Below are 12,276 nucleotides of genomic sequence, written 5' to 3' on the forward strand. Positions count from 1 at the left end.
GAAGTAATAGGAAGAATGGAGAAGAGAAGAAAAGAAGGAAGAAGGAGAAAGAAGAGAAAGCAAGAGGAGAAGAGAAAGAAAGAAGGACAGAAGAAAAAATAATAATAATAAAATAAAATAAAATAAAAATTAAAAATGAAGGGTGATCGAGAAGGCAAGAGGCTGCCCCTGAATGGCGACAGCCTCCTCGTTGATAGGGGTCCAGGCCGCCCTGAATCCCCTTCTCTTTTTTTTTTCTTTTTTTTTATTTTTTTTGAGTTTTTTGATTGTGAGTGCCAAAAGCTCAGATTGCTCTGGAATTTTCTTCCGGAGCGCATTTTTTTCCTTCTGTACGTGTATGCGGTCAGAGTGTAGATGGAGACGTTGTGACACAGAAAATTCTCCCCTTCCGTAACAAGAAGAGTTGCACTGGCGCTTCGTGGAGGATGTTCCTGCCGACTTCGATCTGCGGATGTGTTGGTTCAACTGTTATTCGAGACAAAAAAATCTCTCTACCTCATTTTTTTAATTCTTCTCGATTTTCTTTGTCCTAGACTCTGGCGCTTTGGAGGACTTTTCCCTTGTGATTTTTTTTTTGATCTGTTGGAATGTTTCGGTGTAATATTCCTTTGTTTTTTTTGTTTTGTTTTGTTTTGTTTTTTTTTTGTTTTCTCCTCGCCGTTTCCGTCTTAAAGGAAGCGTCAATTCTGCTATGATCAGAGCGATTGCTGGTGGGCGTTGGATCAGGTCTTGTTATTGGTGTGTTGCCCATCGAAGGGAGTAGGTGTGGGCTACTTGTTGCCTTCTTGTAAGCAGTCTACTCGCTCGATGAGCGACAGGGAAGTACCGGCTGAATTCACGGCAGTGTTATTGTTTTCAGTGTTCAAGTCTGGATTGAGGTTCGATTGGAGCGTGATTCAGCTCAGATTAGGTTTTGCTTCTATGAGCTGCAATGCGGCGATCTTGCAACTGCTGCGATGTTTTGGTTTTGTTTCAGTGGAGGTCTTTGAGTTGTCTTCGTTTTGTTAATGTTCAACATCACAAGTAAATTGTAACTTCCGTGTGGCTGATTTGCTATGGAAATGAATCTCTCGCGATGCCATTGAGGCACCAAGAGGGTCGGTGGGGTGCTGTCCGACTCTAGATTGAAGCTTCTTGTTTTTGTTACCTTATGTTGTGCGGCTTAAGAGTTGGCATTATTACATTGCCAAGAGTTGCAGGGCGGCATTGCACAGGTCGAGGCGACAAGGCTGTGTCTTGTTATTTTCTTCTGTTCCAACTTGGTGGGACCTACGGCTAGAACAGTCTTTGATTTGCACTGTGGCTAGTGGACCACGCTCTTGGTTTTTCTTAAAGCAGCGGTAAAAAATCCAAATTCCTTGCGATTCTATGTCGGCATTGTTGTTGTCCCTCTACGTAAAATACCAAGGTTTTGATTTGGATTGAATTTTAAAGTCAATGATCTAGACTTGTCAACGTGATTCAGAAGTAGTTGGCGGTGGCATTCCAGTGTCCCCTCCTGCATTGAATCGCGGTATCCTCCTTGGAGACAAGGTGCATTGAGGGTGGTTGTGATGGAAATTGCACCAATCCAACAACAAGCATTGCTGCCATACCATCGTCCAATCGCCCAGTGAAGGAAAGAGCCTCGTGAAGTGATCTGGCGAAAGGCGCAAGACGGTATTGGTGAAGAATTCGATTTGGATCACTGATCAAGACTAATGCGGAGAGCTTTATCGATCGTGGAACTATGGCGGATAATGACCATGGCAGAGGAGCTGCCGCTTGTGTGGATAAAAATGTGCCGTCTATCGCCTACAGCTACATTGCGCGTGCTGTGGCTTGGTGTTGATCGTAAGCAGGGTGGCGAAGCATGTAGACCCTGGTGGAGTCAACTAAGGAGCCAACCCCTTCCGATCCAGTGAGGCTCTCGGATGGATGAAGTTAGATCAGGTCAATTGAAGTAGACTTGAAAAAATTAGGTTAAAAGAATTTAGGTCAAATTGGATGATTTTGTATATGGATGAAAAATCAATGGATTGGATGAATATTTTTAATATGCATGAATTTTGAATTTAGATGAACTTAAATTGGATGATAAGTTATTCATGGATGAGAAGTCATTCATTGAGGAAAATTTATATTAGGATGATATTTTTATGGATGAAAATTAATCCAAATAATATAAAATCAAACAAAATAATACTAATGATAATTGAATTAAGGATTAAAAGAAGAATTTTGATATATGCAAATTATAAAAAAATATTATTCCAAGTTAATAGTAGAAGTTGGACTTAATTACTTGGGTAATAAAGAAGATTAAAGAGTGAATTGATTAGGATTCAATTGATAATTCTAACTTCTAAAATTTATGTAGCCAATTCACTTGTGGTGAATTAGAATAAACTTCTAATTAGTGGAGGTTTATTTTAGCTCATATTTTGGTATGTTTGCCGGAAGAATTTATCTTATAAGTCTTAGGCTTGATTGGAAGGCAATTATCTTATTGATTTACATTTCTAAACTATTTTATCTTATGCATGTACAATCTTTTGGTATTGTTGAGGATTATTGTTTTGTAGGAATTCAAATTAAAGAGTGAGCTTGAAGAATTTTAGAATAAAATAAAGAAGCTTAATTAAAGATTTGGAGTTATTTGAATGACTAGAATTAAATTAGGATTAGACAAGGATCTTCATCCAAGGTGAACCTCTTCTTCAAGATTGGTTATTACTTTCTTTCCTTATCAATTCCTCGTTGAAGGCCCATCTCTAGTGATTGAAGAGATTTAATCACCCTCTCTATCCCTTGTATCTTCTCTTTTCATTTAATTATAAATTCCTTGTTGGCAGCAATTCTCTAGTAGCAGAAAAATTTAATCACCCTCTCCACCCGCTACACCCCTTCTATTCATAGGTGTAGTATAAAAAGAATTCTTCAACAATATTTCAAGAGTTATTTCATCAATAATTCAAGAAAAAATTATTTGGAAGATGTAAGTAAAACAAAGAAGAGGTGATGTGAAAGAAAAAAGAAGAAAGGAAAGAATTAAAGTTCAAAGGCTACATTCTCAAGGTAAGTCTTCTTGGAACAATCAATTAAGCTTTTAAATTCTTATTAAAGTAACATAAATATTGAATTGAAGAGCAAAGAGCTAGAAGAAGAAACTTAGTATTGAAAAAATAAATAAGAAAAAAATTCAAGTAAGTTTTTTAGTATTTGTGAATTATTTTAATTATTTAAAATTTTAATATATACATGTGGAGTAAGAAGCAAAGAGCAAAGAGTTGGAAGATAGAAGCTAGAAAGAAGAAATAAAAGAGATATTCATCTATTCCCTCTTTTAGGACTTGAATGTAGTAGGTAAGAATAGAATCTTCACTTGTGATCTTATCTTTTAAATCTAATCCATCATCAATTAAGGGGATTTTTTTAGAATTTTTTCATATTGATTTGTTGATAAGTGATAGGGTGGTTGACAATGCAACTAGATGAATTCTTCTTCAAGTTGGATTAATGTATGTAAAGAACTTTTTTGTCCAGTACTTTCATCATTAATCAAGTAATGGATAATTTCCTAACTACATTAATGTAAAGGATTAAAAACTATTGCTCAAGCTCCTTGCTAGCAATGGAATGTCTTTGCATTGAATAATGTTGAAGATCATGCCCACATAAGATTGTATTGTATAAAAATCTAAGAAAAAAAAACCTTGTTTGGAGTAATATTCAAGTAAGCAGTCTTTTTTTAGGTTATTTTTGTTGTGTTTTCTTTCCTTCTTGGAAGAAATATTTAAGTAGAATGCAAGTTGATGAGCATAAGACAATAAAAAAAGTAAATTCTATAAGTTATTTTTTTTGACTTGTTTGATTTTTTTAATTTTTAATTTTTATAGATGATGTTGTCGTTGTAGAAGTTTAATATATTGCTCTACTAGGTCTTATAAACTTATATTATTACAAACTTTGAAAAATCCAAAATCCTTAAGAATTCTGAGACCTCCCTTACCAAACATTAAGACTTCAACTCTTGGACCTGATTTAAATACGCCTAAAAATCTCTTTGAAGAATTTGAAGACCTTTCTTTAAAAGACCTTGAAAAGGATTCAAAAGATTTTTTTATTTTTTATTTTTTAAATTCCTTGGTAGATAGTACAAATCATTTGGATCAAAAGGGTGTTCATTTGCCTCAACTATAAAAAACAATGGATCTAAATGGAATAGAAAGAGAAGAACTATCATCCAATAGGTCAAAGTACAATCTTAATTGCTTTATCTTCTCTTAGACAAGGAAAGAATAGAGACATTAAATTGTATATTTGATGTTTTGAATAAGTGGTGATAAGGTTCGTAGGAACCTTATTCATTGATGATACTTCAAAGCATTTCTTCATTCAAAGATTTGCTAAAGGAGAAACCATTAAAGAAATCTTTTATACATGTCCTAAAGATCTTATAGCGGTCAAACATGCAATAAAGGAAGTAAAACAAATAAACAAAGAGCATAAAAGGCTGTGGCATAAAGAAGACCATAATATCCATAACTTTATATTTATACATGCTAAGATTCTTTATGCATCAAACTCTCAGATACATAAACAATCACCATTAGTTCTTATCCATTATTTTTAAATATTCAACGTCCACTTCTTTCATTAGCTTTGACCTATCCTATTGAAAATAATAGGTAGAAGGAGGATTTATAAAAAGAAATGATGTTATTTCAACTAGAATTTCAAATCTAAATCTTTTATTAAATGATATTGATGATAAAACAATTAGTTGGATTAGCTAGAAATTCCAACCCCAATCCTTCTCTACATCCCACTGAGTCAAGAAGACATATAACAAAATTGTAGTGTATTTAATGTAGACACTCTGGACATTCAATCCAATTTTGTAACTTCATGCTCTTACAAAATCAATGTCCCCAACCATATGACCTTCTATACAAAAATCAAATCTTTTGAGAATATAATATAAGACAAGAAGGATGTAATTTTAAGAACTAAGGTCTAATGAATGAAGTAAGAAAACAAGTAGAATTTCATGTATTTTGTAGAAAAAGATATCCATTTGGTTAATGTTAGATTGAAACCAAGTGAGAAAATTGTGATAATAATCATTCCACAAAATTTTGTAGAAAACTAGATAGAGTGGTTTTTTTTATAACCCCTACATGATAAATATCCTCAATAGTCATTTGACAATTGTAGAGAAAGAGGACGACCTCCAATAGATAATAATCCAAGGTCTCCAAATTTGTACTATGACTATAAAAATAATAGATAAAATCAAAATATGCCTGATGGACTACAAATTAATTCTTAATATATTTTACTAAATTTAGGTTAAGATTAAAATCTTTCTAACTAATCAAGATAAGGCCAAAGATCTCAAGATGTGAAATTTGTGTCTCAATCCTTAAGAGAGTTGGAAGCTATTCAAAATTTTGCCCAATCTAATATCAATTAAAGCTTATTTTTAAATTAAATTTAATAGATTTTTTAAATAATTAATCAAAAAAAAAAGAACCTACCTATGGTATCAATTCTAGTAGTAATGATTAGATTTAGAACCACATCTTTATATGTCCATCATAAAAAAGAGAATAGTGCTTCAAAAAGACCACCTTGCTTCTCAGATTTAGATTTAAATTAAAATAATATGGCTAAATTTGTGAGGTTTTATCTCTCAGTTGCAGAATTATCCTTTCAAATCCTAGTGTTGTACATGAGCCAAGTATTAATCCGAATAATCATAGTTGAGAGGTTTTTTAATATCTCCATAGTTAAAATCTCTCAATAATATAAAAATAGAGAAAAATCTACTATAAGAACTTATAACTTATGGAATGATTTTAGAAAATTAAATAAAAATATCGTGGTTTTTTAACTATTGAATATTTCTCCAATGCTTAAGAAGGCACTAAAAAACCATATTTCTATGAAAAATCAGATAAGGCTTAAAATTTGTGGTGGCAAAAATAGATGCTTATATGAAATGAAGTGACATAAAAGCAATTAAAATTGAGGTTTTTATTGTGGATAAAATAACACTTTATACCATTTTGGATGGTGAGAGTGGTTTGAACATTATTTTCTTTAAAACCATGGAAATATTAGGACTAAATATTACAAGCCCATCTCTCTTTGTTATCAATATAATAAATCAAAGTCCATCTATTTATGTGAGCCAAATAGAAAATTATAAGATATGGATTAAAGAAGAAGAATATGTAGTGGTATATCATATCATTTGGATGCATACATCAAAGGATTTTTTTTTCTTATTATTTAGTAAGTCATGGATAAAGAATTTAGATGCCATAATCAATTAAGGAGAAGACAAGTCCCACATTACCTTTGATCTATAGAAGAATAGAACCAAAATCTCCATACAACCTATTCTTGATTATAAAAAAATTAATCCTATTGATTTGTTAAAAGATAATTGACAATCAATAATTTTAACATTATTTTTTATTTATTTATTTATATAAAAAGTACCATAGTGAGATAATATAATAAAGAGCATTGATTTTGTATTTGCAATAAAATGATCAAATCTTGAGTATCATCTTTAAGGTTTTCTTGTTTGAATTGATTGTAGTATAGAGATTTTTTTCATAAAAATGTCCAACTTTATATCAAAGATGATCTTGAAAAGGTTATAAAAGCTAGAATAGTTGATCTGACAACAATATTAAAGAAAGTTATAACTCTAGCTCTACTCTTACATTCATATTCTAAAGATTCTAAACACTTTCCAATTCGACATATTAGATCATAAACTTCATATACTAAATTTTAAGGTTGTTGTGAGTAATACTTACTCTCTTCTTTATAATACAATATTATAGTAGAAACTTAATAGAAAAGTCATTCTAAAATAGGTTTAGAATTTTGAGGATAGCATTGATGAAACTTCTATACCTTTTGTAATGCATTAACTAGATTTTTTTTATTGATTTTCATGTACATTCATTAATATCCTAATCATGCCAATGAATAAAATATTTTAACTTGCATCTTCTTTATTAAGAATCAAAGATCTTTTCTACATGATTATTTATTTCAATATAAGGAAGTAATGATTGTATTTTTTTCTAAAATAGTTGATTTTAAATAAGCCTCTGAAAGATAAACATAAAAGATGTCAAGGACAAGAACTCGATGAAAGCTAAAGAGTAAGTGAGACTTTTCTCAAAGAAATAGGACAAAATAGAAATATGTATATTAAGAAAGAAATTAGAATGGCTATTGCCAAAATACAAGAAAACTAGAGACCCTTGAAACTAGACTAGAAGCAAGAAAGGAGTTGACAAGAGTGAAGAGGGCTTCACTCTTGCCTCTATATATACTATCTAACTAGAAGCCACATGGCGATGTTCTATAAGACCTCCAATATATGTTGACTTTCTAGGCCACATGCCTTTGCTTACAAGGCAAGTTTTCTATGGATGGACCACGTAGTTAGCTTGTTCTTTAAGCTTCCAATATGTGTGGCACATGGCTAACTTGTTGACCAAGTTTCTAGCCTAAAAGTCAACTATAGACTCCTATAAAGTCAAAGCAGCGTCTATGAAGCTTCTAAGAAGCTTCTCTAGAAGATATTACACAATTAACCTACTTTTATCTACTTTTACATACTTTTATCTATTCATATAGGTAATTATATGTATGTCCGTGACATTACCCCCCCTTCTAGGGACGAGTTCCACGAGGAGCGGTGATTATATATTGAGAAAATCTAATATGCGGCGAATTGTATTTGCTACATACTCTGATCTTTGTTCTCTTCGAAGATAGTTGATGGGTCCTCTTAGCCATCGATAGTGTCCCATTCCAGGGCGAGAAGACCACCCTGTTATTTGATCACTGTTGAGGCCTTCATAACTTCCTTCAAATAATACATTTGAAACACCATCAGGAGTCGTTCCTATCTCCAATAATATCACCAAACATCGAGAATCTCTTCCAAGGTCGTGATACCAAATGCGTTGTATCTCACCATCTATTCGAGGAAGAACATGTCATTCTTGAAGATCTTCATCTCGGTTGCGTCATCTTGAAGGTTGTGACAATCGCAATGTCTCATCCGGTAAGTCAGCAAACGAAGGTTCTTGAGTTGAATCCGCTGGTTGTTGGCTCTCCATCTAATTAGCGTCACAAATGCAAAGAAGTTACAAACAAGGATAGGAAATTGAATATTATCTTGCCTCAATCTTGTCTCTTTTATAAGAGAGGTTTTCATCTTGGTTTTGATGGATGTCGTTGATGAAAAACTTTGACTTTAGCTGATGCATTTGATAGATTCCTGGATGGCTCCCATGTGCGCTCACTAATATCATATCCGCGCCAATGAACAAGATATTCCAGCTTATTTCGGCGCCGCCTTGAGTCTAATATCTCTTCCACCTCAAATTCTTCATTATTATCTACTTCTATAGGAGGCGGTGGCATTTGTCTTCTTCCTTGTATATCCACTGTCTTATATGGTTCAAGAAGAGACACGTGGAATACAGGATGGATCTTCATTGACTCCGGTAGATGTAACCGATATGCAACTGGGTTGATCTGTTCAGAAACAGAAAAGGGGCCAAGCCTACGATAGTCCAATTTGTCACAAGGTCGAGTGGTCTTGATATTGCGACGAAGTAGCCATACCTTATCACCCACGTTGAGTTGTGGTTGCTCTTTACGATATACATCTGCATTTATCTTTTGTCGTTCTTGAACTTTCTTCAACTGCGCCTTCATTATTGCATGTAACTCTGACAACCGATTTGCCATATCTTCTGCTGCAGGATTATCAACTTTTGAAAAATCAAAAGTATCAAGTCGTGGATGATAGCCATAATTGGCAAAGAAAGGTGTTTGTTGCGTGGAAGAATGTATTGTATTATTATAAGCAAACTCTGCCAATGGCAGAAGGATTGTCCAATCATCTTGTTGGTAGTTGATGGTACACCTTAAATACTGCTCCAAGACTTGGTTTACGCGCTCTGTTTGTCCATCAGTTTGAGGATGGAAAGCTGAAGATAGCTTTATGTCCACTTTTAAAATCTTGAAAAGAGTCCTCTAGAATCTCGACACAAATTGAGTTCCCCTATCCGATATGATATCTTTAGGTAATCCATGATAGCGATAGATATTATCAATGAAAAGCTTAGCTGTTTCTTCACCTGTGATAGATTTTGTACATGGCATAAAATGTGCCATCTTGGTGAAACGATCTACTATCACAAATATAGAATCATAAGATCTTGAGTTTGGAAGATCTGTGATGAAATCCATAGAAACAGAAGACCATGGTTGTTCTGGTATAGGTAATGGCTGAAGAAGTCCGTAAGGTCGATGTCGAGGAATTTTTGATCTTGAACAAATATCACATGATTGTACAAAGTCTTTGACTGACTTCCACATTTGTGGCCACCAAAAATCTCTTGATATGAGTTCCAGAGTCTTATTATATCCAAAGTGACCTGCTGCTGGAAAGTCATGACGTGCTTGAAGAACACGCAAACGTGCTTTTCCTTCTGGAACATATAGGCGTCCTTCAAAATATAATAGATTATTCTTGAACTCGAACTTAGAAGAATCATGAGACTTGGAAGAATTATTCTCGATATCATGAACAAGAGGGTCTGAGGACATACTGGACTGGATTTGCTTGAGAAAAGTTGAATCAACAGTCAGTGTTGATTTCACTGCTCGGAGATGAAATTGCTCCGGTTTCAAGAGGACCGTTCTTTGTTGCTCAAAAGCTGCATCTCCTTCTTTTGGTGCAAAATAAGAACGTCTAGACAGGGCATCGGACAAACCTTGTTGTTTTTCTGGCCGATAAGTGATAATGAAGTCGAATCTTGACAAAGACATACTCCAACGAGCTTGACGACGATTCAACACGCGTGCTGACATGAAATACTCGAGGTTCTTGTAATCTGTATACACAGTGACTGGACTAGAAGCACCTTCTAGATAATGACGCCATTCTTGAAAAAAATCCACGATTGCAAGAAGTTCTTTATCGTGGATTTCATAATTGATCTCGGCTGCTGAGAATTTTCTTGAATGAAAAGCTATCGGATGAAGTTTGTCATCTGTTCCCATTTGTGATAAAACTGCACCCAAGGCAAAATCCGATGCGTCTGTCTCCATAAAAAATGCCTTGGAAAAGTCAACACGATATAAGACTGGTGCAGAGACAAACGATGTCTTCAAGGCTTCAAATGCTGCTTCCGCTTCTTGATTCCATTGAAATTTATCTTTACTAGTCAAGCGTGTAAGTGGAGCTGCAACTCGTGAGAAATCTTTGATGAAGATCCGATAGTAATTGGCAAATCCCAAGAAACATTGGACATCTCTTACCGTCCTTGGAATCTTCCAATCCACGATTGTTTGGACTTTCTTAGAATCCATCATAAGACCATCATTTGAAATGATGTATCCTAAAAAGTCAACTTGAGTAGTGTGAAATACACACTTTTCTATCTTGGCGTACAATCCTGCATCTCTAAGTTTTTGTAATACTTGACGAACATGTATTTCATGTTCTTCAACATTCTTAGAATAGATCAGGATATCGTCTAGGTAGCAGACGACAAAATTGTCTAAGAATTCACGAAATACATCATTCATGAGATGTTGAAAAGCAGCTGGTGCATTCGTGAGTCCAAAAGGCATGACATTGTATTCAAAGTGTCCGTACCTGGTTCGAAACGCAGTCTTCCATTCATCTCCTTCTTTGATCCGTACTAGATTATATGCTCCTCTTAGATCTATTTTTGTATAGATCTTAGCTTGATTTAACTGGTCAAGGAGTCCTGATATCAAAGGTAATGGATACCTGTTCTTGATTGTGATCTTGTTGAGTCCTCGATAGTCAACACACATTCGTAAAGATCCATCTTTTTTCTTTACGAATAAAATTGGAGCTCCTACTGGAGATTTTGAATGGCGTATGAAATTCTTCGCTAAATTCTCGTCAATATATGTCTTGAGTTCAGCCAACTCATCTTGCGATAAACTGTAAATTGGTCCAAATGGTGGCTGAGTTCCTTCCTTGAGATCGATTGAACAATCGTATGGGCGATGCTCAGGAAGAATATCTGTATTCTTTTTCTCAAAAACGTCTTGATAATCCTGATATTGACTTGGAATGCCACTTGAAGTCTTTACGCTTTCAGAAATAGGTGCAGCATAAATAGCAAAAGTTGATCCTTCTTTTGCTGCGTGTATAAATGCTTTTGCACCTATAAGTGCGGGTTTTACTATACTAGACTCATGGTTTTTTACTTGATTAATAGAACTGTTACTAATGCTCCGAGGAAAATCAAGTTTACGAGAAATCCAATCTATTCGAGGATTATACTTTTCTAACCATGATAAGCCTAAAATTACTGGATTAGAGGGAGATCTAATTATATTAAAAATTACGCAACTACTATGACCATTTATTACTACATCTACAGGAAGTGTTTCGTGAGTTACATCTCCAGAAGACAACGGACGACCATCTATGACTTCTACGTGTACAGGTTTAGTTTTTTGTATTAATGATATTCTATGACATCTAGCAAATTCTTCATCTAAAAAACAAGCTGAGGCTCCTGAATCTATCAAGGCAGAGGCTTTGTAATTATTAGGTCCTAAACGCACATCTATTATAAAACAAGGAGATGGTTCTGAGGAGAGGATAGGACCTTCATTAGAAGTTGTACAAGATTCCAGCCGCACGGTTCCTATTGTAGCTGGACGTACTCGTTTTCCGACATACTGTCTTCTTTGACAGCCGTACTCCTCATTTTGTAGTTACGTCGCTTCTTTGGACAATGTTGAGCAGTGTGCTTAGGTTCTCTACAATATAAGCACAATCCTTCTTGTCGACGACGAGACTTTTCTTGCTCAGTAAGAGGTTTGAAACGTACCGCATCAATTTGCATATCCTCTACTTCTGAAGGTATGTGTTGAGGAGACGTCGGTGTTGCCATTGAATTGTAGTAACGTTGAGGCCTACTTGTGCGACTCTCGGATCGAAATTCAAAAAGTCGATTGTCGCACTTCACAGCAAAGTCAATTGCTTGACTCAATGTTTGAGGATCAGATAAATTAAGCATCAATTTCTTTACCTCATATTGTAATCCGTAGAGAAATTGACTCACAAGTGCGGCATCATCCCACTTGATATCAGTTGCAAGTTGTCGAAATTGCGAAGCATATAATGTTACTGATCGATTGCCTTGTCGCAAAATACGGATCTTGTTGGTTGCAACACGAATTGCATCATGT

General features: G+C 34.6%; 1 long non-coding RNA gene across 1 annotated transcript; it reads left to right on the forward strand.

The window, feature by feature from the left end:
* The first annotated feature begins 234 nt into the window (after positions 1–234).
* On the forward strand, positions 235–2,042 carry LOC112273126 (uncharacterized). The gene is made up of 2 exons (XR_002966916.3): positions 235–1,340; positions 1,466–2,042. It is a non-coding gene; the product is annotated as an uncharacterized LOC112273126 (long non-coding RNA).
* Positions 2,043–12,276: the final 10,234 nt, after the last annotated feature.

The sequence above is a fragment of the Physcomitrium patens genome, chromosome 20 (genome assembly GCF_059467195.1).
Source record: "Physcomitrium patens ecotype Gransden chromosome 20, ASM5946719v1, whole genome shotgun sequence".
In the NCBI taxonomy this organism is placed as follows: domain Eukaryota; kingdom Viridiplantae; phylum Streptophyta; class Bryopsida; order Funariales; family Funariaceae; genus Physcomitrium; species Physcomitrium patens.